At 40.6% G+C, this 25,386-nt stretch overlaps 1 protein-coding gene across 2 annotated transcripts in view; it reads left to right on the forward strand.

Annotated features, from left to right (window-relative positions):
* The first annotated feature begins 623 nt into the window (after nt 1-623).
* The window catches only part of CNTN3 (contactin 3), a 351,187-nt gene continuing 326,424 nt past the window's right edge, over nt 624-25,386 (forward strand). The window contains exon 1 of one of the 2 annotated variants that reach the window (XM_084766357.1): nt 624-919. The gene's annotated coding sequence lies outside the window, so the exon portion shown is untranslated. Of the gene's footprint in view, nt 920-7,152; nt 7,173-25,386 lie in introns of those variants that run through there. The other variant, XM_084766358.1, reaches the window with a different exon arrangement.

Here is a 25,386-nt window from a genome sequence, read left to right on the forward strand (position 1 = left end):
AGATCATACAATCCAACTCTAGCTCTGTGTACTTCTACAAATAAAAGTGACCAGAGATATTCCGTGGGATCCTTGTGAAAATGAAATTGGTAGTAGTTTCATAACTGACTCATTGAAATATTAGTAAATGATTTCCTGCTAGCACAGTCACAAAACAAAAATAAAGTTAGGGTTAGTGTGGACACTGAATGCGTTGAATTCTTTACCTCAGCCCACTACCTGGAGTTGTCTGTCTATAATTCCTTTTTTCCTCCCGCAAGGTGTTTTAATGATAAAATTGGCAATTTTCCGCACCCATGTGAGTTCAGCTGCAGGATTCCTTAGAATTGGAATTCCTGCCCTTAGAAACCGGTGCTACCCAGATGCCAGACGCGAGGCAGGAGGCCACCCAGCGGTGACTCGCTGACCGCCACCCATGCCTGTCTCCGGTGAGGCTGGACACAGGCGGGTGCAGCAGCCTGGGCTAGGGAATCGATCTGTGGCGGCGGAGCTGGGAGATACAGGGGTGGAGGAGGTGGAGGGTGGTGCGAGCAGCGTTAGGCGCGGGACCCAGTTGGTTGCGCCGCCTCGCTCCACGCCCCTTTCTCCCACCCTGTGTCCCCTCCCTCCTCCCTCCCTTCTGTGCTCGCACGGGAGCTGGAGCCTCAGCCCAAGCGGCGGAGGCTCAGGCAGCGCTCCTTCGGCGCCTGCAGCAGCCACAGCAGCCTGGCGCGCGGTGGCGCCGGCGGCGGCGGGCGGGAGGGCGCCGCGGGTCCGGCTAGAAACTACGCGGAATCTCGCAGAACAGCGCGGACGGGGGCGCTGCGGCGAAGGCGGCGGCTCTTACCAGCGTGCACGGCAGCCCCCCGGGCCAGGCGGCGGCGGCGCCGGCGGGCGGGCGGGCCGGCGGGGCGGGCGCCTTACAAGCTGGTGCATTTAGGTAGGTCGGGGTTGTCTGCTTGATCACTGCAGCAGTGGCACCGGGTGAGACACCTGCCTGGGAAACTTTACCCATTGGCTTTAGGGCTCCTTAGCTGCGAAGGAAAGTTTGTTTGCATGGGAGACGCACCTGCTGGTTTGAGAGTGAAAGATGCTTCATGGGGCCGGTTTGCTAGGGGACGTTTTTATCTCCATTCTGGAGGTGGAATGAGATTTGGGATGGGACGCCTTCTTTAGCTGAGGAGCTGGGGGGAAAAAAAGCAACCAATTCTCCTTGGCTTGTCTTAAGAGCAGCCAGTTTGACCAGTGAAAGTTGAAAAAAAAAGTTGAGAACCCTAGGGATGCTGAAAGAGAATCCCAGGGCATGGGATTGATTGAGATGCGTTTTCTGCCTGAAGCTGTGGACTCCCAGATCTGAGCAAGGCAGGGTGTAGGATGTCTGTGAGCTCCTAAGTTTTCCAGGCTGCATTTTCTTTCCACTCAGAAATCGGCAGCCATAAGTAAGTGGAATCCCTTGTATATACTGTAGTTCTGGCGTCTTGAATTAAGAGCTGGTCCGGATCTATATAATCATATGTTCTCAGAAGCTCTGCAAAGCTCTCACCAGAATGCCCGAAGAAGAAAATCAGGAAGTACCAACCCGACACCCTGGTCAAGGTCTCAGCACCTTCTAGATGGATTGTTCCCTACTTCTGGCCGCATGAAATGCAAGTTTCTGGAATCTGCTTGTGCCGAGCTCTGCTCAGCACTGGCTCACCAATCCCCACATCCATCCCAGGATTGCGCTCCCTTACAGATTTACAAGTCAGTGCGCTCAGAGGAATGACTTAAAAACCAATGGTGCTGGCTCTGGAGAGGAGAGCAAACCTGCGTTCAGAAAGAGATAGGAGCAGACAGTTTCCTAACCCCAACCCAATATGTACAGAGGCAGAGCTACAGAAAGAATCAGACTGCGACATGCGTAGTGTGAGAGGATGGCCATAAACCCTAGCTCTTACGGGGAAAGGAGCAAGTCAACCCCAAAATAATTTTAAAATGATTAAGCAAGAATAACTTAACATACAGACACAATGCAGGAGGATGTGGGCTGTGGTTTCTGTCTACCCGCCTCCCCAACCCCTAAGATGAATATCACTCTAGCTGAGAAGGGGGGGGGGGAGAAGAAGAAGAGCTGATCTGTAAATAGATTAAAAACGGGAATTAATGAGAACACTGAGTCAGAGCCCCTCAGAGATTGAAAAGGGGGAGTGGCTGCCTTTCAAAGAGGTATTATATCTCAATAGCAAGTCAGACCTGTTACTTAGTTTTGCAGCACTGGCTGTGTTTACCAGCGCTAAAGCCAATCTGACTTTGGCTGCATCCTAGTGGGTGGTTTTAACCCTTCTTGTTGTGATTCCCGTAACTAGGAAAGAAATTTGCAGATTAAAATGCATATGTCTTAGTGTGACATTTGTGGATTGCCTAATACGTGCATGCCACCGAGGGACAGGTTCTTGTAAATGTTCATGAAAGATATTTGTTGGGATTGTGCCCATGGGAAATGTAGAGATCTCTGTATGCACGTACTCAGTGGAGTCAGCATCTCTGAATGCTTGCCCTGACCTGGGTAAGCATCAACAACACGTGGTTTGAAGGAGGGTCACTCCTGTCTATCAAACCGCTGGACACTTTCATCAGCTAATGGTGAAGTCCCATGAAAGCCTCCTTTCCTCTTGTGTGAAGGTGGGTAGTGGGGAACATAAAGGAGTTAATTGATTCAGGCAGTGGCCATCTCTGACAATGACATTCAGCTCCGTATATGCTCCTGACTGTCCAGGTATAACAACTGTCTGCCTGAAGCTGTGAAGGCGTTCAGTCCATTTCTCCAGAAGAATTTTAACTTTTAAATATCCTTCAGAACACGAGTGGACAGCCCAAGTGTTTCTTAACATAGCAACAAAATATTTTAATAGGACCAAAGTGCCAAGCAATTTCAGGTAGAGCAAAGATTAGCTGCAGACAATAAACGGTAGCCTTTCAGTTGTTGATTTATCTTCAATTTTTTCTCTGTCATATTTCATGTATGCCTAGTTATTATAAACTAATAGCCTCTCCACTCCGCTAGCAAAATATGCATCTTTCCCATTTATAAATGCCCAGTTCCCTCTCACTCATTCAGCATACATCTTCTAGTTTTATTTTTACTACATAATTTAAGTGTCCAACTTGAAGTTCTCATTAACTTCTAATGCATTTTGCACAGAGACAGAATATAGATATAATTGGCCCATTCAGATGGCCAGATCTGGATATCACTGTGTTGTGTCAGCACCACAGAACAGAGATGCTATGCCCAGGGGTTTCCATGCTCTCTTACTTTTCAATCACTGTTGAGTGTTCATAGAAGTGAAAGAAGGTTACTTGTATGCAGTGGGAGGTAGTGAGATGACAGGAGATTTTCTGTCACTGTGCTTGTTTCTTCATGGTTTCTGTTTTGGTCAATTCCAGAAGTCTATGTGTAAGCTGTTTTATTTCTGCCATTTATTTTTTTTTTCATTGAAAACGAACAAACCTAAGATATTTTAATATATACTATGTGTATAATCATGACACATGAATGTAGTAGCATTGCTAGCCTTGATAAATGATTCCTCTTCTTGTGCATAATAATAATGCCCTGGATAGCATCAAATTTGAAAACTAATGAGAATATGGAGTACCAGACAGTTAAAGAATTTATTTGAAACCAAGGGTTGGTGATGTCCAGTTTCAGATCTAGAAAGAGCAATGGTACTAGTGGCTTCGGGCTAACACTGTCCCCCAACCCCAGCTCCCGTGTTTCTGGCTTACAATGTTCCCCTGACCCCAGCTCCCATGTTTCTGTACTCAGTGGAAACATGTCTTGGAAAATTTGTTTCCATAGAAATTCACTCTCTGGCTTAAGCTTAGTATGCCAAGTTTCAATCTGTAGTACATTTTTATTTTCCTCCTTTTATGTACATGTTATAAACAAGAAATAAGAGTTGGTAATAGAAGTGCTGGCAGAACTTTATAGCATTTCAAACAGCTCTGCTACTTGGAATGTAAATGTTTGTAGAATCTTTACTGTGCAAGAAGCCACCTTGCAAAAAGTAAGGAAAAAAAAAGTCATCTGATGTATTAAGTAAGATAAGATAATTCAGAAGGTATGCATATTCATCATTGCAGACATATTGGCATTTGGAAAAATAGATTATATCTGTTACAGCAATTCCAGTGCATTCTCTTAGGTGCTGTTAGAACTCAGATTGTAAATTTTCTATGTTTTAAAACAGGAGAACAATTTTCTCACGTTTATTTTCTAAGACACTTTACTTTGATGATCTTTCAGCTGTTAAGACATGAGATCTGTGCAACACACCCACTTTGATTACATTGGTGATTAATGAGCCTGGCAGCGTAGTATTTTAATAGAATAAAGAATCCTAGGACTGTTACTTTACTCCAGATCTTCTTGCCTGGAGAAATTGGAGCAACACTGCGCTTCATTCAAGTCCTTCGCTTTCTCTAATTGGCCCGCCTTCCTTCATCTCCACCTGTGTCCTCTACCCCAGACCATCAGCTTAACTTCTCCCCCAGGGCCATTGCATCAGCTTCTCTGTCTCTTTTCAAACTGGGGCCTCCATATCATTCTACCTAGGTGTATATACATGCACACATAAATGTGTTAAACCAGTACTCTTCTGTACCTAATGTTTAAATGCTTTCTGTTTGCTCTCAAAATGAAATAAAGACTACGAAACATCATCTGCAGAGCTATGTAGGCCTTAAGGACTTCTCTAATGCTTTGGGAGTGAGAGCATCCTGAATGGTTTTCAGTTGTTCACTCTTCTTCACCACTTTCCTTTCCCAGGTTTTTGTTTTTTTTTTTTAGGGGAGTTCTCATTCATAAACACATGTATGTACTCAGGTATAGACCGATGGAGTTTTGGTTGCTGATCAGCCCTTAGGTCACAGTTTTGGCACCATGGACTCACAAAGTGCTCTCTGGTTGTGTTTTGAATGTATGCTAGGAATGTTCTCTAGAATCTTTATGTTCATTTCCCCCACAGCATTTCTCATCACATGGAACTGTATGTTTCTTCGCCTGATTCCCAGTGAGCATCTTGTTAGTAGGTATTGTTTCCGTTCTGTGTACTTCCTCTTATAGTATGTAGCTCACATCAGTGCCTCGCAAACCCACGAACGCTAAGATTTTGGAATGGCGAGTTTGCAGCCTATGCCTGAAGCACACCGCCGTGACCAAAGGTCTTCACCAGGTGGCCCACATTCAGCAGAAGTCCGCCATCAATCTTTGTAGTCAGTGTCCTTCCGTCTCACCGATATCATATCTTTGGTCTCTTGCTCATCTACTATTTTGAACTCATTGTGTGCAAGTAGAGTTCATTATTTTCAGCCCAGCTTTGGGGATCCCTTCTCTCCCTGTTTCTTGTCATAGCCATCTACCCACGTGTCCTCACTATTCTGTTGAACTTGTTCTTGTAGCCAAACACTGCATCCTGTGTTTCTGTGTTACTTTGCATTAGGCAAAGATCTAAACGCTTCTTCTAACCTTTGTACCTGGCACCAAAATGCAGCTGATTAAGAAGTAATCTCCAGCACACCTTGTCTTGCCCCTGGTCTGTCTGATCCATGGACCCATGTTAAGGTATGAGTGCAAGCACGGGGGTCACTAGATACCTCCCAGCCGAGATGAAAGAGAAAGGTGTTGTTGACATAGCTGCATGACACCTTCCAGCTAATTCCATCCTGGACATGGCCTTCAGGCGGCAAAGGAACATCTAAACTTTCCTCAGGACTTAAGTGCTTTTTGCTTCTTGTTCTTTTTGTGTGTCTAAAACATATTCCAGTTTGCTGTACTTGTGTCCCATCTCAACTCAGGTCAGCATGGTTTCTGCAGGAAAACCTTTGTTTCTAGTGTTACCTTTTGCCAGGTGATGCTGACTCATTTAGTTCCTGATTTCACGGGCTTCCCTGAAAAAAACAAAAACAAAAACAGAAAAACCACTAAGACTTCTGCTTTTAGGCATTCTTTAAGAGGACTTAGTTTTAAGGAAGATGGATTAGAATTAATATTGTAAAATTGTTTAATATCTGCCTTTTCTAACACTCTGGAGCAATATATCCATATTTAGAATTCCTTAAAATCTATGTTATGAAAGTCTACTCTCTTTAATTGGCATGGAGTTCTAATGTAGTTATGTGGGAGTTTCTTGAAGTCATTTGGGTGTATATTTGTAAGGTTGTTTTATTTAGTTAGTTTTTGAGTAAAACTGGGTTCATAGGAGATGATACGATTAGAATTTAGAAAATCCTATGACAGCTGGGTGGTAGTGTAACATGCTTTTTTTTTTTTTTTTAATCTCAGCATCTGGAGGCAGAAACAGGTGGATCTCTGAGTTCAAGACCAGCTTGGTCTACAGACTGAATTCTAGGACAGCTGGAGCTACATAGAAAAACCTTGTCTCAAAAAACAATAACAACAAAAGCACACCACATGAAAAAAAGAAAAGAAAGTCCTATTACAAATAGAATTTTCTTTAAAGGAAGAGTAAGCTATAGGCTCTAAGTCCTGGGTGTTTGTCTTGAAATAATAATGAGCTGATTATAGTGGCTTGAAGTGATTCAAGAATCTCAAAAATTCATCATTTTATTTTTGTAAAACATGAACATCTGCAATAAACAAGTAAATGACTGAATCACAACAAATCAAAAGCTCGCCTTGCTAAGCTGTAAACAATTATTTAGGAATGAGCAGAGGGTCTGTGGCTATCCGCTGCTTCACCGCTCACCCATTCAAGGGTGGCCCTGCAGCCTACAGAAAGGCTACAAGTCTCTCCTCACGCACCCCTGCACATCTGTGTGTTCAGGTACATGTGTGTGCCTGTGCATGAGAGGCCAGAAGTCAGTGCCAGATGTCTTTCTCAACCTCTCCCCTTAGAGTCAGCTTCAACATGAAAGATATTTTTTTTGACAGGTCATGTCTCACTGAACCTGGAACTCACAGATTCAGAGAGAGACTGGCTGGCCAGGAAGCTCCCAAGATCCTCATGGCAGTGCTGGGTTTGTACACACATGCCTCTCCGGCTGGCTTTGTGTGACTGCTGAGACCCTAGCGCTTTGCCCTCTGAGCTGTGTCTCCAGCTCTTGTTTTGTCCCTGCAGAAGCATGTTCTTGCCCTGCGGAGCTAACAGAGATTCCTCAGTCCCTATGAGACCTTCTGAAACATCTCTGGGGTGAGGCTCCTCAATCTGTATTTTAACTTATCATTTAAAAATAATTGTAAGTGAAACGTAGACGTATCAAACACACAGGTTGTTGATTTTTTCAGTTAGCTTGCTCACGTGGTTGCTGTAAGCCAGACTATAGGCATTATTCAGTTTTCACCATTTTAACAGCCTGGGCTCATGAGAGTATGTGCAGCACTCTGTCTCATGCACAGACTCTCATATATAAGATTTTGATTTAAAGAACAAATATCTCAAGAGATAGCATTTCCATGCTAGCAGTCACTGTTACATATTTTTGCAAATGTCTTCTAGGTTTGGAACAGTCTATTTCCATATATCTTCTCTGTGGAAATATTTCTGGTTCTTAAATTTCATGAATTCTCTCACCTTGAAGCTGCTGGGTGTAAGAGTAACCGTGGAAATGAAAACTGCAAGACTTTTATCAACTTGGACATGACATTTGGGTGATTCTCTGGGGTCATCAGAGTGCGAATCTGTGTTGATTTCCCAAAATACATTTGCAAAGTACTACAGGTAACAGACATTTGTTTACCCGATCAGACTCGGGTAGGTTTTTCACACGGCCAAAGCTAAAGTCAAACCGAATCTTCCTCTGCTTGTTCTTACAAGATTGCAGTCCATTTTTTATTTCTAACATGGAAATAGGCACTCTCGAAAATAACTTAGCACATTGCAGAAGATGGTAATGACACTTTTCAGGCAATTAAAATCAACCCGAACAATATAGCCAGTGATCTAATCTGATGTATGTTGATCACTTGGCCTGGCCCCATCCCTGAATGCAAAGCAGTGAGTGGCTGATTACTGGGGCCTCGGCCCTAACTCTGGTGAACATTTGAGAGCTGTGGAATACAGATAAGGCATATTTGTTCCAGAGTGGGGTGCGCATGACAACACGTCTTCCCTCTTCCCTTCTTATCCCCTCTGACTGTAGAAACATACATTTTTATGTATTAGACAGTTTAAGTCATTTTCTCTGCTCCTCTCAGTGATTATTTGTTAGGGTTCCTTTTTTATTGTAAGTACAGCTAAATGAAAGCTTTGTGCATAGCTGCATGGTTTTGAAACTTGAACACCAAAGACTCTCTTTTTCATCCCACTTAATAAAAATATTCTCTTGTGCCATGTACAGATAAGCATGTTCATATTCAGTGTTAATCTATTTGACGATTGCACCAGTATTTAACAGCATTTTCTTCTGTTCGCTCATTTTGATAGTGTTTAGTGGCATTATTGGTTTTGAAAATAACAGAACATTAAATATGAGAATTTTGTTATATAGTAAAACCAATCACATATGGTGTGAGGTGCTTACAAGTAAAGTGTATATTTATATCTGATTGAAATTTTCGGTATATAAGGCTTGTCTCCTTTTAATTGTGCAGCATCATGATTGTTGCTGTGAGAGCTTTGAATCATATTTTCTGTCTTTTGTAGAAATTATTTTTGAGCTCTATCTCCTGAATCTTGATTGTTTTATTCTTAAAATCTTATAACATGATTATTTTCTTGTTATTTTTCTCTGTTCAGTGTTGGTCTTCTGATGCCTGTCGCTCCATTTCATATACACATACTTATGCATATACATATGTGCACAAACAATGCGTGAGCTAGAGAGAAGAATGACTTAATGTTAACTCCGAATCATACAATTTCTAAGGTAAGACATATAGACATTTTAAACATTCAGGCAGAAGAGATTGAAAGTAAATCATGGGTGACATTTTGGATCATTTCAGGATTCACACATTTCCATGATGTTTCAAGTGAGTCAATTCCCACTTCTAATTATTTTTCCTCCCCTCCAGCTCACTCTCCCCTTCCTTTTCATTTTTAGCTTTACTTACTTTAGGGTCAAATTTCAAATCAGGCCTTCTGTACTGACACCCTAGAGGGTCAATTCTTTCACTTATCTCTTATTGAACATATTGCATGTATTTGTTTTGCACGGCGTTTATGGTGGGGAAGAATATAAAGGCAATTTTTAATTTCCATCTTCAGAGAAGCATGCATTCAGTAAACAATGGACCGTATAACAGCTTGGTGGCCAACTGCTTGTAGGGGTAGGGCAGGGAAACCTTCCTGTGCTCGTTGCAGGGTGGAGTGTCTGAGTGGCCCCTTGTGAATTCCTCGCCTTCAGGTCCTAAGAGACCAGGTAGTTTCTGTTCTAAGTAACTTCCTATTCTGAATCACCTTGTAAGGAGTCTTGAAAATCCTGTTGTAGTCTGTCACAGATAACAAATACCTAGAACTTAGATATTAGCATTAGGCCATCCACCCCAGCTGAGCAGTCACGTTACTGTATAGCCTCAGTATGGGCACAACCAGTAATCAGGGTGCTTTGCTGAGCACAGGTTGCATCTAGAATCAACAAACAAAAAAAAATGTGTTTATTTAAATGACTAAGTTTTGGGGGCATATTTTAGACAGCAGCAATGCACACAAACACCTTATTTCAAAGTTTATAAGTTTAAGTTTTCTTAAAAATCTGTGTGTTTATAGCCCAAGGGGCATGTCCCATGAAAGTCTTCACTTACCAGGAAAGTGGGACAGAGGGGAAAACTTCCTATTCGGACTCTAGGTGAGAGACTCAAGGGAGAATGGAGAAACAGAAGGATCTAGAGGGTCCTAGAAACCTACAAGAAGAACACTATGGTGGGCAGATCTGGGCCCAGGGGTCCTGCTCAAACTATGGCACCAGCCAAGGACAATACGTGCAGTAACCTTCGAACCCCTACCCAGATCTAGCCAATGGACAGGACATTCTCCATACTCGAGTGGATAGTGGGGACTGACTTTCACAGGAACTCTAGTGTCCCATATTTGACCATGTCCCCTGGATGGGGAGGCCTGGTGGCACTCAGAGGAAGGATAGCAGGCTACCAAGAAAAGACTTGATACCCTATTAGCATATACAGGGGGGAGGAGGTCGCCTCAATCACAGTCATAGGAGAGGGGAGTAAGGAGAAAATGGGCAGGAGGGAGGAATGAGAGGATAGAAGGGATGGGCTAACAATTGAGATGTAATGCAAGTAAATTAATAAAAGATATTTTTAAAATCTGTGTATTTATCAACAGCATGTTGATCTGAAAATGCACATGTAGTAATGAATAAATTAAAGTAATTAGTATATGTAGTAGGTTACAGATAGTTTGGTGATAAGAATACTTAAAATCTAGTAATTTTTAAGTATACACTGGGCTGTTTTAAAACAGTTGCTATCTCCTAAAATATATTTCTTAAAGTCATTCTTCCTGTTGGATTGAAATTCTCTGTCTTCTGACCAATGTCTTCCCCACCTCTATTCAGTGGATCGTAACCTCACTCTATTTCTATGAGTTCAACATTATTTAATACTGCACAGAAGTGAGATCATGTGGACCTCACTCCTGTGCCAGGCCTTTCTCACCTAACATAAATATCCTCCAATTTCACACATACTCTTGCAATGACATAATTTCCTTCACTTTAAGGCTGAATAGACTGGATGTGAGTGTGTGTGTGTGTGTGTGTGTGTGTGTGTGTGTGTGTGTGTGTGAGAGAGAGAGAGAGAGAGAGAGAGAGAGAGAGAGAGAGAGAGAGAGAGAGAGAGAGAGAGAGAGATTCATCAAGGAATGAACATCAAGGTTGATCTCATGTCTTGACTATTGTGCATAACACTACAGGAATGGAAGGGTACAGGTATCTCTTCAATATAATGATTTCCATTCACACGCTCACAATGTTTCAATACACACACACGCACACACACACACACACACACAAATACACACACCACATACACGGTAACGGTAGTGATTGTATTAAGGAGGAACATCCATACTGTTTTCCACAATAGTGGAATTAATTTGTGTTCCCACTCATAGTGAACAAGGTACTCCCTTTCTCGAGCTCTTCACTAGTTTTAGTTTTCTTTCAATATCTCACACAGCCTTTATGACAAGTAACAGGCTATGCCTAGCTTACAGACCAAGACATGCTTGTCTTGGTCATTGCCTGGTGTTTTTTCCTGTGAAATGGTTATTGAGATCTTTTGTTAGTTTTATATCATAAAACATCTTTTCTTGTTATTAAGTTCTTAGCTTTTCCATGTTTTATGTATTAACCCTTAATAGACTTAAAACGTACAGATCTTCTTTGCATTTTGTACATGATTACCTAACTGTCTTAATATTTTCTTGGATTTACAGATTTGTTTTTAGCTTGATGGGTTCCCCTTTTCTCTTTTTCAAGTCATATTGGGAAAATCATTATGCATCCGACTATGATTGAGGTTTTCTTCTAGGCTTCCTGTTGTAGTTTTGTGTTTTGGATCTTATGATTGAGTCCATGACTCATTTTGAGTTGATTGTTACATGATATCATTGGGGCCTAGTTTCATTATTATGTAGGTAGATGTCCAGGCATTTGAAATCATAGTGATGGATAATGAGACTAACATTTTATGGCTGTGAATTTTTGGAATATTTTTGTCAGAAAATTGAGTGTTCATAAGTGTGTGGATCAGATCTGTGCTTTCTTATCTATGTAGTGTTTCGGTGTGAGTTTTTATGCCCATGCCATGCTGTTTTTATTTCTGTAGCTTTGTAGTTTGTCTTTAAAATCAAGTAGTTTGATACTTTCAGCTCTGTTCTTTGTGTTTAAGATTGCTTCAGCTATTTGGGGGTCTCTTGTGGTTTTCTGGAAATTTTATGATCTAAACTTTTATGAAAAATTTCACTGTGCCATTTTAATAAGCATTATATTGTATCTGTGAACTATTTTGCATAGTTTACCTTTTAGTACTATTATTCTTAATATTTAATAGTATTTTTCCAATCCATGGGATTTCATATCTTTCCATTTCTTTCTTTCTTCCATTTCAAACATATTATGATATAAATGATGCTTTTGATGGAGGTAATTACTAGTTCAATCCATTTGTCCACAAATTTCGGAAATTCCTTGTTTTTAATAGCCGAGTAGTATTCCATAGTGTAAATGTACCACAGTTTCTTTATCCATTTTTCAAATATTAATTTACTCAGTGTCATATATCTTCTTGTTTGTGAATACTCAGCTTTGGTTCTGTAGCATAAAGCCTACAGATTTAATAGCAAGCGTTACCAACAGATTTGTGAGGGAGCTATGGATCTTTTGAGGATGCGCACAGCTTTCTTCCATGTTGTGCATCAACTGTTTGCCTGATCTATATGGCTCCACATTCCGGAATCCAGGTTGAAGTTACATTTTTGTACTGAATGCTCTTATCCTTCATCGAGAATCACTAACATAAGACCAATCCTACTGTATCATGCTTGGAATACCATCTGCTTGTTCATAGCCTTCATCCTTTCTGAGAATTTTCTTTGCCTTAAGGAATTTTCTCAGCAGGTCTCAGGGTTGGAGTTGGGCTTTGGGGGCAGTAAGGAGTTATACATTGATGGTGGCTTTTAATCTATGGATGCCTGGATACAATAACCAGTGTTGCCTCAATTTGGACCCTCTGATTTTATTGGGCTCACAATTGGAGAGAACAGGAAGTTAAAGTATCAACATTTTATAAAAGGTTCATGGTTCTTCAATACATTATAAGAAATAGACTGTGTGAAGGAGGCACACTGTCAGGGGCAGGCTTTCCTGCTTTATAACCACTCGTTCTTGTGGTAACTACTCAAAGACCTGAAGAGTAGCAATTAACTCAGGGTCAAAGACACTTTTTCATCTGTAAGACTCTGCCTCCATAGCATACCAGGGCTCACCTCCCAGAACTGACATATTGAATTTTATTGGGGGACAAAGCGTATTTTGAGGTACCAGATACTGCTTGTTAGTTCTAGGCCCCTTAACTCTCATCATATCAATAAGCTACAATTATTATGATTTTATTATAGCTTCTACATCTAATGGTAGAACTTTCTGGAGAAAAAGCTAATATAAATCATTACTAGTGCATCTAAGTTTCACTCTGTAATTAAAAATAATGAAGAAGGGGGCATGAGACTTCCAATGGCGAGTAGCTAGGAGGGTCTGGAGAGAAGAAAAGATGGGAGGAAAGTGACGCAATTCTATTTTAATTAAAACATCATAAAAAAGCATCAAGCCTCACTGTGTTGCTTGGGCTAACCTTAGATTCAGGAGCCTCTAGACTGTAGCTCCCATAAAGCTGACACAATATAGACCTGTGCCAGCATACCTACCTTCTAGGAAAGAAAGCTTCTGCTACATCCTCGAATATTTCTCATGCCTTGCAAAACTGCATGGGTTATAGAATGGACAGATCACAATTGACCTATATGAATGCATTATTACCACTATAATGCTATATAAGAAGCAAATTTATAACCCTTGGTAGTTTAACAAGAGACATGTATGCAACTCTCTTTCTGTTGTCTTGGCATAGCTTGCTGAACTCAGTCAGTCTTGATCATATAATTTTCATGAGTTAACTGAGGTATAGACGGGACTAGTTTACTTTGCTCAAACTGAAGATGGCTCTAGCTAGGTTGTTTTCCCCTGTCTTGGGACTATGAGTGAAGAAGTTCTCTGAGGAAAATGGTTCTCATAACATTTACAAAGAAAAAAGTGCAAATGTATAAATCCTCTTATCTTGCTTGCCACTAGAATTCAGTCACTTCTCACTCATTCTGTAGACCACAAAAAGAAATGTGATCAAACCCTAACTCAGTAATGAAGAATAATCTCTTTTTTTTTTTGTGGGAAGAACCATAAAGACATGTGGCTAAGAATGTAAACATAGGAAGGAATGAAGAATTTAGGCCAATAATGCAAACTGCCATGCCACTAAACCTCATGTCCATTAAGCATTATTAATGACCCCCTCAATTTAGTTGCCTTTCAAATTAGAGACAGGAAATGCAAAACGTTACATTGTTGCCCATGAATGAATTACTACTTTTTAATTGCTTTCTAAGTAAAGAGGACATAAGCAAGAAGGAAAACACATGTTGAAAGCTCTTCTAGAGCATTGGATCCAATTAGAACCGGTTTTTTTCTTTCTTTTTGTATCAAATGATGTTTTGTTTAGCAGTAATGTGCATAGTATTTAATATAGGCAAATTGTGTCTACCACTTTACAATCTATATGCCTAGCTTTTTATGTGGGCGCTGAATTCAAGCTTTCATGCTTTGTACAGCCTGCACTTTATGCATTGAGCCATAACCTCAGCACTTGCTTTCCTTTTCTTTGTCCCATCTATATTCATAATTTAGATCCTTTTAAAATAGTTTTCTTTACAGCTCTCACATTTGTGTCTACCTCTTTTGTTAGTTTTGTTTTGTTTTATTTGCTTTTTTTTCCAGTCAGGGTTTCTCTGTGTAGCCTTGGGAGTGCTGGACTCACTTTGGAGATCAGGCTCTCCTCAAACTCACAGAGAGCTGTCTGCCTCTGCCTCCCTGAGTGCAGGGATTACAGGCATGCGCCACTGTGCCCAGCTTGTGCCTATCTTTTTTTTTTTTTAATTTATTTATTATTATGTATACAGTGCTCTGCCTGCATGTACACCTGCAGGCCAGAAGAGGGCATCAGATCACATTATAGATGGTTGTGAGCCACCAAATGGTTGCTGGGAATTGAACTCATGACCTCTGGAAGAGCAGTCAGTGCTCTTAACCTCTGAGCCATCTCTCCAGCCCCGTGCCTATCTTTTTAAACATTCAGTTTTCTTCTTGGATCTCTTTAGCTGTTACTTTACTATACCCTGTGGTCTAGATCTGTTTATTCAGCTATTGGCATGCTTACTGTTCTAGAATGTTGGGAGAATATCATTCTCAACTGCCCTGTTTCTGGTTTGGTTTGCTTTGGCTAATGCATTGTGAGCATCCCATATGGAGTCTCCTCCTGTTGTGGGTGCTTGGTTTCTTCTCTCATATAATGCTGTGGCTGATGAAGCCAAGCTTGACACGGAATATCTGTGATCCTGGGTCCTAAGTGGCTGCCAGGAGCAGAAGCCTCCATCAATTTCTGGTGGCATGAAAACAAGAAAGACATGAATTCCATTTTTTTTTTCCTAGTCAAAGAGATTCTTTAGGCTTCCAGTTCCCTCAACACCAAACTGTGCACTAGCATACATGGCCTCTCAGTGGCCTCCAGGTCACATACACCCCAGGATAGCCATACATGCCGCACAACGTGTTTGAAGATGACATCACCACATAAAGTATTAAAACAATGGGAACTCCTGCTACAGTTTGCCACTGTTCATATCCCTTCAGCTAATATAAATATATCAGTCCCTCCATCAACATCCTTTCAAAAAACAAACAAACAAACAAACAAAACAAAAACAAAAACAAAAACATTGTATCCTCTACCCGAAAGACAGTACCAGCATAAAACCAAGTCATAGCAGGGCTTGTGATTTAAAGAGATACTTTATTGTTTATAAAGCTTGTTGAATTATCATGCGGATCTTTTTTTCCCTACAGAAGATCTGACTCCTGAAACAGCCCAGTTTTCTCCAGCTTTTGTTCAAAACATCTTCATCCATGCCCCACCCCCACCCCCCCCCCCGCAGCCCCACTCATCATATGTCTCAGCTATTCTAGAAGCTTCCATCTGGTTTCTTCTTTTTCATTGTACATTCTGGGTTTTTTTGTTTGTTTGTTTGTTTGTTTCCCAACAGTACTAGGGATTGAACTGTGGGTATTGTATACAGAAAGCAAGTGGGTCGTCACCTTGGAGCCACAGACCATTTTCTCATGCTTTATTACCTTGAATATATTTCTATAACACATCCTGTGTTTGTCTTTTAAATATTAAACCCTTATAAAAACATCAAGGCCTTTATATCACTCTTCAGATAAAGTCTAGATTGGGTGGTCTGGATGGTAAGGCGTCTATGATTTAAACCCCACCACCTTCTTCGCCCTTATCCTGTGGAACTGTTGTTACTCGTAGTATCAGAATTTCAGTAGCTTTTCCTGAACAGACTTCCATGGACACCTACTCACTGGGGCACGGTTTTACATATCTTTGGTCTCTCCCAGAGTCTTTCACACTTGCCTAGCAGCCACCACTAGGATCTTCCCACTGACTGTACCATTTCAGATTAGATGGCAGATCAGTAGGCAAATGGCTCTTCCTTTCATTACTACTTCCCACTCTCACTGCATGCTTGTTTCTCCTGTTGAGCAGTATAGGGAGAGGAAACTTGGCTTTCCCTAGTGCCTTAGCTCAGGGAAGGTGCCTAGAAATAATGAACAGAGTCTAGCCAGACTAGAGGGAGCTAGTTTAGCAGCTAAAGCACTTGCCACACAAGCGTAATGACACTTGAGTCTGATTCCCCAAGTCCATCGTGGAGGGAGGGAATCAGCTCCTGAAAGGTGTAGTCTCGACCTTTGCATGTTTGCACTCAGAGGTATACACCTGGGTGGGTACTCACACATAATGATAACAATAAATGAAACAAATATTAAAAATATTTAATAAAATAAAATTAACAAATAACCCACTGAGTAGTCACAGTCTCTTTGGTTTGGGATCTCTGAGCTCAGAGAATATTCAGCATCATTTCATGAGAGTCAGTTTTGTACTAAGTCCTGTGCTAACCATTCCATTGCCACCTCATAATAAGTGAGTAACATCAACAGTCTCCTTATGATGCTGTATTTCTTCAATATATTTACTTCTAGATTTTTAGAAATAGTTTCCTGAATTTTTAAAACTGGTTATGATAGCAGTTATGTTATCTTTTTTTTCTGTTTTTGCATCCTTTATGTTAGTCTGTTTTTTTTATTAATTTATTCTTGTTACATCTCAATGGTTATCCCATCCCTTGTATCCTCCCATTCTTCCCTCCCTCCCATTTTCCCCTTATTCCCCTCCCCTATGACTGTTCCTGAGGGGGATTACCTCCCCCTGTATATGCTCATAGGGTATCAAGTCTCTTCTTGGTAACCTGACAGCAGTTATGTTATCTTTACCTTTTACTTTGTCTATGTGCCAATTCTGCATCATAAAATTTTCCTGAGTACTGGTTACCTGTGCTAGGCACACTACGGTCTTAGTAAGCACTCCATACACATTTCATGCATAAATAATCATGTATTAAGTGGTTTGTATCATAATGCTATATTACATTATCATTATTTTGTCTAATTGGCTAATGCATGACATAGACATTAAGAAGTGCTTCTCTTTTATAGATGAATATGCTTTGCTGCAATGTGTTATACTGGTAAATTGTCACACACTTCTCATTGCACACTGATCCTAAGAAGAAATTGAGCCCCTGAGATCTCCTATTCAAGTATGTTTGCCTCAAGTGTCCCTCCAGAAGCCTTTTCCAGACACCCTGGCTGCCCCCACCTCTTCCCTCTATGATAGAGAGAAAGGAGAATAGAAAACAGTTAATCGTATTAAAAGCATGTGTCCTTGGGAAAGACTAAATGAGTTAGGTTGCAAACCATTTCCCACATGTTACTATTGTTTAGCAGAGAGTGTATAGAAATGCCCGTGGTAGCAGCAGAAAGCCGGAAGCTTGTTTATGGAGAGAATGCTCTGCTCTCCCTAGGCTCTCTTCCTCCAGAACTCTGGCACAAGTCAGCAGGGCTTCCCTAGTCAGTATATGCTAGATATTATAAGTGTTCAACTTGATGATGATACTTGTGCTATTTATCTGCTGCTTGCTATTTGTTCTTATACAGTCTCTTGCTACATGCCTCATAACCCCATGCACTCAAAACCGAAAGCATGGATCTCATGGATCATTCTCCATATGGAGCAGTTATATTGAGAGGTGCAGTGTAATATGCAAATCACCCTACATAGAATTCATTTATAAATGTATCCATTATCTATTGCAGATTTAGGTACACAGTATCTGTGTGTCAAACTTTGCCCCAACTTAATGGTTTTTCAGTATTTATTTGTCATTTGGTTTGTGTAGGGTTTGATGAGGAAGGCTCTTCGGTATCAGCCCATGTACAATTCCTAGAGGGGGCAGGCAGTGAGAAAACAGAGCTGGTGACAAGGAGAGGCCCAATGGACTCAGCATCCCTCTAGACGGGGGATAACTTTGGTGGTCAGTTTGAGGACCAGGATGGCAGAGACCTTTCCGGATTGCTACCTCTCATTTTGTCTAGTAATTGATGTTTGCTTTTATTTCCCCTGAATTACCAACAGTGGCGACTCAAGGTCTGGCAAAGCAGAAGCCTGAGTTTTCCACTGTTTTTCGTCAAACACATTCTCCTAGCTTTCTCATGTAACCAGGCCAGTCCAGAATCTAAAGAAGGGGTCACTGATTCTGCATCCTGCTGGAAGCTTGTGAGGCTAAAGGAATGGTTGGCTTTTACCTCTGGTCTTCCTACTCTGGAAACTTCTTGATCCTGCATATGTTTTTTGGAGGCCTCCAAGAGTCTAACGAGTACTAGAATGTGTCTTTGGATTTACTGCAAGTGAGCACAGCTTATAAACCTGAAGTAATTTCTAATTCGCTAAATGCTCACCCATCCAATTTTCCTCAGCATAGGTGCATTTATTTTTAGGATTGCTGAAGTTATTTAATTTTCGTGATCAAGAACAATAAACAGAAATTAATCTTGATGAGAGAATTAGGATAAAAAGTGTCACCTGCAAAGATGGCTTTTAATACCTCACGCTTGTTTCCAACATGTCCTGATGATGTTTGATTGGCTCCGAAATTTCCATATGCTAAGTCTGAGTCCCCGAGAAAGAAGGTCCCCAGACTGCAGTGATGCAAGCCAGAGGAACTCTTCTGTGTGAGCTTGTTCTAACTTCTTCTGTTTTTAAAAATAAATGCCCTGATCGATATCATGAATAATTAAGTGAAAGGAGTTGTGGGATTTGGGGCTGTTTTCTTTTTAGTAATTGTAAATTCCATTTCACGAAGCTACAGCTCAGTAGCTGGGTGGAGCACAATCTCAGTTACTCCTTATTCTCCTTATTCATTTATATATATATATATGGTTTAGGGAAGAATTTTGCTTAGTGTGATTTTTTCATGTGTACTAAATCATGTGAAGAGGTCTTTATGTCTAATATATTAATTACTGTAAGAATAGTGATAAACATCTTGAAATAGTTAGAAAATAATGTTTTTCTGGCTCAGGACGGAAGCTAGTATTAAGCCTGATAGAAGAAATTTATATACACATGATCAATACTTATTAACAGATTCCATTTTAGCATAACTTTAAAAGATGTATCCACTTTACATCCTGATTTCAGACCCCTCCCTTGTCTCCTCCTGGTGTCCCTCATCCCCCTCCCACTTCCCCTAGTCCTCAGATTCCTGATGTTAGACATGTGAATGAAGCTCTCACATATCCTTGACCGGTCTCAGATGATCCAAATAGCCAAAGATTTCCTTTCCTTGTACTTTGCATCCTCTTACCCCCACCTCTCATGTGCTGGGATTACAGGTGTGTATCATATGTGTATGTGAAGGGCAGAGGGTGGAGCCCAGGGCATTGTGTACGCTCAGCATTGACCTACTCAGCTGCATTCTAACCACCAACCCTTCCTGCCTTCACTACTCTGTCCATTTAGAATCCTTCATCAGTGAAATATCGACCGTTTCCTCTTGGTGCCAGGGTAACTGGGAATAAAGGCAGAATGCGATCATGTTTAAGCGTAAGGCTGTTTCTACTTCCTCGGTGTATGGAGATTCCTGCAGGTCCTTGCATAAACGTGGATGCCATGTTGAAGGAGTTGCCCCTCTGCCTCTCAGAGCATAATATACTTTTAGAATTCTGCTTCTCTCTGCCTACTTGTGATGTCATTGCTTACCTGCCATGGGGGCGTCGCCCTGCCCAGGGCTATATACAAGGACAAACCCTCCTCTTGGCCCCTCCCTCTCCTCTCTACTTTCTTCTTCCTCACTCTGTCTCTGTCTCTGTCTCTGTCCCCCCCCTTCTCTCTGGGGTGCCTCTCTCCCCTCTTTTTCTCTCCCCATGCTTATTTAGTAAACTCCTTTATAACATGTTATCTGGCATCTGGTACCTTATTATTACCTTATTATCATTTTCTTATTTTTATGCATAAAAATACTCTCTCGTGTCAGAAGTATACTGTTTCCAACTGGAAGGATGCTTGGTGCACAGGTCCTTTGCATCCTTTAATCTTGTATTCATTACTACACTTAGTGGTCTTGGGTATGAGTTCTACTAACTGAATTTGGTCATACATTGAGGGCATTTTTGGTTTATATTCTTTCATACTATTTTCTTAAATATGAAATAAACTTTTAAGTACTAAGCCAAAGTGCTATATATTTAATAGTGCAATAGGTGGGCAGAATTGTAGCAGACAATCCTATCATCTGCCCATCCTATATGGCTTCAATTGGGACATAGAGAGCAGATCTCATAGTATGTGTCTGGACATTATTTTTTTCCCTTGGTTTGAGCAAGGCGAACCAAATGTTCTCTGTGCAGTGACATCGGTCCTCTTCCATGTTTCTTCAGGATTTCACATTGTCAACTTTCATTGCATATACTACCATTTTCCCAATATCAAATCAAACTTTAATTCACCATGTTCCCAGTTGCTCTATATTGTGTGGCTTGTGGGTGTGGGTGTGATTTTTAAAATTATAATATTGAATTTAGTGAGACATCTCTCATTGACAAGGTGGGATTATTCACAGCAGTATCTATAGCAGTAGCAGCAATAAAATAATATTAATATTATCTGTGGACCATCTCAATCCAAAAAAAAAAAGTATGAGGTGAATTGGGTTTTGTTTTTGTTTTTTTCCTCAGTTTTACACCATTAACCTTACAGTCTTAGAAAGTTTGTGGAATAAATTTGTCATGACTCTTATCAAATTAAAGCTTCTCACTTTCTGGCACAAAGGTAATTGCCTATTGGTAGTTATAATTAGTCCATGCCAGTAAAAATAATATCCTTTCCAGATTAATGACAACAGTGTCTATTTCTGAGCAAACTTGTACTTTCTATTGTTATTTGGAATTGAAGAGTAGAATGTTGTCGGAAATGTAAAGCTGCATGTGCCAAGCCTCCTCATTGTTGGCTACTGTTTATAAGCAAATCGCCTTTGTAGCAGAAACATTTTGGGAGAGAATATGGAGTTTCTTTTCTTTAAGCCACTGACACGACTTAAAATTCTGGAGAGATGATTCAGCAGAACCTTCGATGGAGCCATCACAAGCTCATGTATTATGAATGTCAAACCACAAAAAAGTCATTAATTAGCCACAGTGCATTATAGACTACTGTTCATAAATTGTTCTAAAGTCAAAACAAATTTGCTAAGCTATAAAACTCTCAGTTAATTTGCTAGTCAGATTTTGTGTGACATCTTCCAGAAACAAAACAAAAACTTGACAGCCAATAATGCATAAATTAGAATATTGACTCGATTTGCATATTCATCTACACTTTACCAAGTTAATTTGTTTTAAAAATGTATTTATGCTTGATATGTACTCAGAATGCATTAACTGTTGGTTTCAGGAAGTAATGCAAGGTAGCTGTTGTTGATTTAGTAAATTCCACACATCTGTATTGTGTAAACTTACCCAAAGTGAATTTGCTAGGGAGAATTTACTTTCAAGGAGATACATAAACTCTAGTTTTGTTTAACATTTGAGAGAAATAAGCCACGCACTGGCATCTGAGGGAGCAGAAAGAGTACTTGCATTGTTTTGTTTGTTTTCCTCAAGAGAGAAAGATTGACTGCACGGTGAGTCTTGATTTCCCTTTAGAATAGATACGTTTTCCCTGAGACACATTAGAACTCCTTGTCTTAGTGAATTAGCATTTCTTATTACTCTCTCTGAGATGAGTTACCAGTGACATCCAGTCTCTTTCACTGTCCTCATTCTACTGAGCTGACCAGGTGGCCTGTGCCTGCCCTCTTACTCTTTCCCCTCTGTCCCTGTGTGCCTTGTCATCTCATCTGGCCACTAGAGAAGTGTCACTCCTGAAGGGCACAGTCAGCTTTTTGAAGTCAAGCTCTGGGTTTGTTCTTTTCTCTGCTTCTTTCTGAGCTCCCGTGCGTGTCACGTGCTGCTGCTCTCCATCCCCGCCTTCTCCCTCTTTGACTTTGGGTTTCTTTTCTGTGTGCGCCACCATCGCGCTTCCATCTGGCTGTCTTTATCCTTCTCCTCTTGCTTCATCTCGTGAAGGGCTTTCTCAGCCTCCGTCTCAGCTGCGGTTTCTTTTCTCTCTCTTTTCCCTTGGGGAGCACGTCCTCGGTAGCTCTGCTGCTTTTGCCTTCTATCTCCATCATCCTTGGCTGGAGTCCCACCTTGCCAACTACGCCCCAGCGTGGCGGGGGAATTCGTTTCCATGGAGCTAGACTTGAGTTTGTCTGTATCTAAACTCACCTTTTCCTCCAAACATGGCTTATCTCACTTTAAGAAATTTTTTTTTTGTCTCAGGACCATATGTCTACTATACCAGAAAATCAACAGAACCTTTATGAGTTACCACTGATTTTTTTCCATAACCTTGCAATCTTAGTCACTGATCACAATGAGATCTTGAGTTGATCCTGAGACATGGCTTGTCACTCCCCCCTCTTTTTTCCCCATATTACAATCGCCACAGCAGATGCTACATGCTTCTCCTTCCCTCTCATTTCCCTAGGTTGGCCTGTATGAATAATCATAGAACCCAGCTCTCTTCACACTATTTTCTCATTACAGAACGCTAATGGCTTCCTGTAGTTTACAGAGAAACATGAGGAAGTAGGGGCGGGGGTGGGGGAAGCTGTCAACCTGGCATTCAAGGCTTTTCACATCTCAACAAAAGTATTATACTTTTCACTGCTCTTAGATCCAGGTCTTCAAGCTCCAAGTTCTCATTGCATGTTTGGAACACATATATACATATGTGCATGTACACACACGTTGTACACACGCACTTATATGCACAGAGTACTACTTGAAATAAGTAGCAGTATTAATGATTTGCGGTTTCAAAGCAGCCAAAGTGAAGCATTAGACCTTATACAGGTTAGACATATAAGAAATTTATCTTGCAGTATAGTCTATTGTTTTTAATCTTTCAGTGGTCGGCTATGACTTTCTCAGAAGCAATTTGTTTGTTTTGTTGGATTATCAGAGCTTTGCATATCATTGAAATTAAGCTTGGATTTGAGAGAGTAAGACAGCAGTCAACAGAAATGTGTCTTTCACCTCATATTTGAAATTTAAAACCAAGTATGTATATCTGTATATATTTATAGTGCCAATGTGAATGTGATAGCTGCAGATACCACTTAACAATATAGAGTCAAGCTGCCAATCAGATTCCTACTGCAGGTAAATTTACCATGGTTGGCATGCTTTTCTGAAATACTGGGTAATTCTTGATGATATCTGAACATGCCAATTCAATCTTCCATTGACTAACATGGGAGTTGCATTCTTCTATGTTAATGCTGTGTAAATATCTGTGAGCTCTAAAAGTGATAGATTTAGCCCCCTGTAGAACATCTCAATTGAAAGCCCAAGGAAATTGTATTGTGAGACATCCAGCCACTACCACCTGCTCCTATAAAGAGACTGATACAGGCTAATGAATTAATTAAAAAAAGAAAAGAAAAGAAAAGAAAGAAAGAAAGAAAGAAAGAAAGAAAGAAAGAAAAAGATTTAAAAATGTGCCCCTGGTGTCTATGAAAGTATTGCCCTGAATATGCCTGCCCATATCTGGAATGGTCTTGCGTGTTTCAAAATGCAGAGAGCTCCAAGAGCCTCTGATCACCGTACAGGCATCTCTGCCTCATTCTGTACTTTTGCTCTTTTCTCTCCTTAAACACCTTCTGGGTCAGGTCCTCAATTACCTATCTTCTTCTCATGTGTTAATCTGCAACATAAACTTGCTCTCAGAGCTCTTGCCTGCTCACTTGCCCTGTAGTGATTTAGCATCTATATTGTAGTTGTGTGTTGATACTTGCATTCATTACATTCATTCCTGTCTTAGAATGTACATTTCTAGTAGCGAATATCAGCTATCTGATCAAGCTCTGCTCCATGTCCTTCATGCATTATCCCTCTTAGGTGAAGCATCCAGGATGAACATCACTGGATATAGTGAGACTGAGGAGTTTAACAGTGGTCATTGGATAGCTTTGTATCTTAGTAATTTCTGTTTACTTTGCTCAACTGGCAGTCAGGCAAGGCTAACTCTTCAATATTGCTGTAGCTGAATATGATTAAAGCTGATGTTTTGGTCATCCAACACATCCAATATGGCTGGTGAAAACTACCCATCCATGTTACTCAGAAACCCATGTTAATAGGAAAATCCCTATCCTTGAGATGGCAGGAAAAGGGAACATGACAAATGACAGAGCTGTTTTTGGACTTCTGCCCCCAGGAGACATAAGTCACTTCTGTTCCCAGTTTTAGTAAATTCAGAATACATTGAAATGACCATGATTATGATCAAAGTGTGAATAAGAAAGAAAGCCAGAAAACTATATTATCTATACAAACAGATCAGCCCTGATATGGTCCAGAGTTGCCTTTTCTTTGAAGGCTCATATTTATCTTCTTGCAAATCTGTCCTTGTATCTTTTTGAGAGTTGGGGGAAATGGGAAATTCTCCATTTGAGTCTCATAGAAAGCTGCTAGCAGGGGGAAGTTCATCTACATGATAATATAGCAGGCAGAACATTAAACCAGTAAAATCCAACCACAGACAGTTCCTAATTACTTAAGGAAAGAATCTGACATCCCCTCCTTTGTTTATTTGTTTGTTTGTTTGTTTTTGTTTCTCTAGGATAATATTCAGTGCAGTGTTTTGCTTTCTACTTTCATTTATAAGATAATGTTTGGTAAAGTATATGTAAATATGTAATATATATTGCAACATGTAACAGGCACCTTTTCAAATGAACTCAGTGACGCCCACAACCATCCCAGAAGACTCTGTAGGATGGGAAGCCAGGCTTAGAGAAATAAAGACCTAACTAATGCCTTATGACTAGACTGTGCTATATCAAGGAAGCAGTCTAGTGAGTCTAATAACTTGCTTTCACCTGAATTCTTTATTAACTGTTTTCTTGATATATTTTCTTAATAAGTTTTGCTTCACACTATGCAGTAAGTTGTCCATGACTAATGCAAGTTCAAACACAGAGGTCATATTAGTTCTGCAAGCCTAAGGAGTCTTTCTGTTGTTTGTTTGTTTGTGTGTTTTCATTGTCATTTTGTTTTGTTTTTGTCAGTCTTTACAGGAGGGTTGCTAGCTGGGTGTGCATA

This window comes from Acomys minous (assembly GCF_964271855.1).
Source record: "Acomys minous genome assembly, chromosome: 17".
In the NCBI taxonomy this organism is placed as follows: Eukaryota; Metazoa; Chordata; class Mammalia; order Rodentia; family Muridae; genus Acomys; species Acomys minous.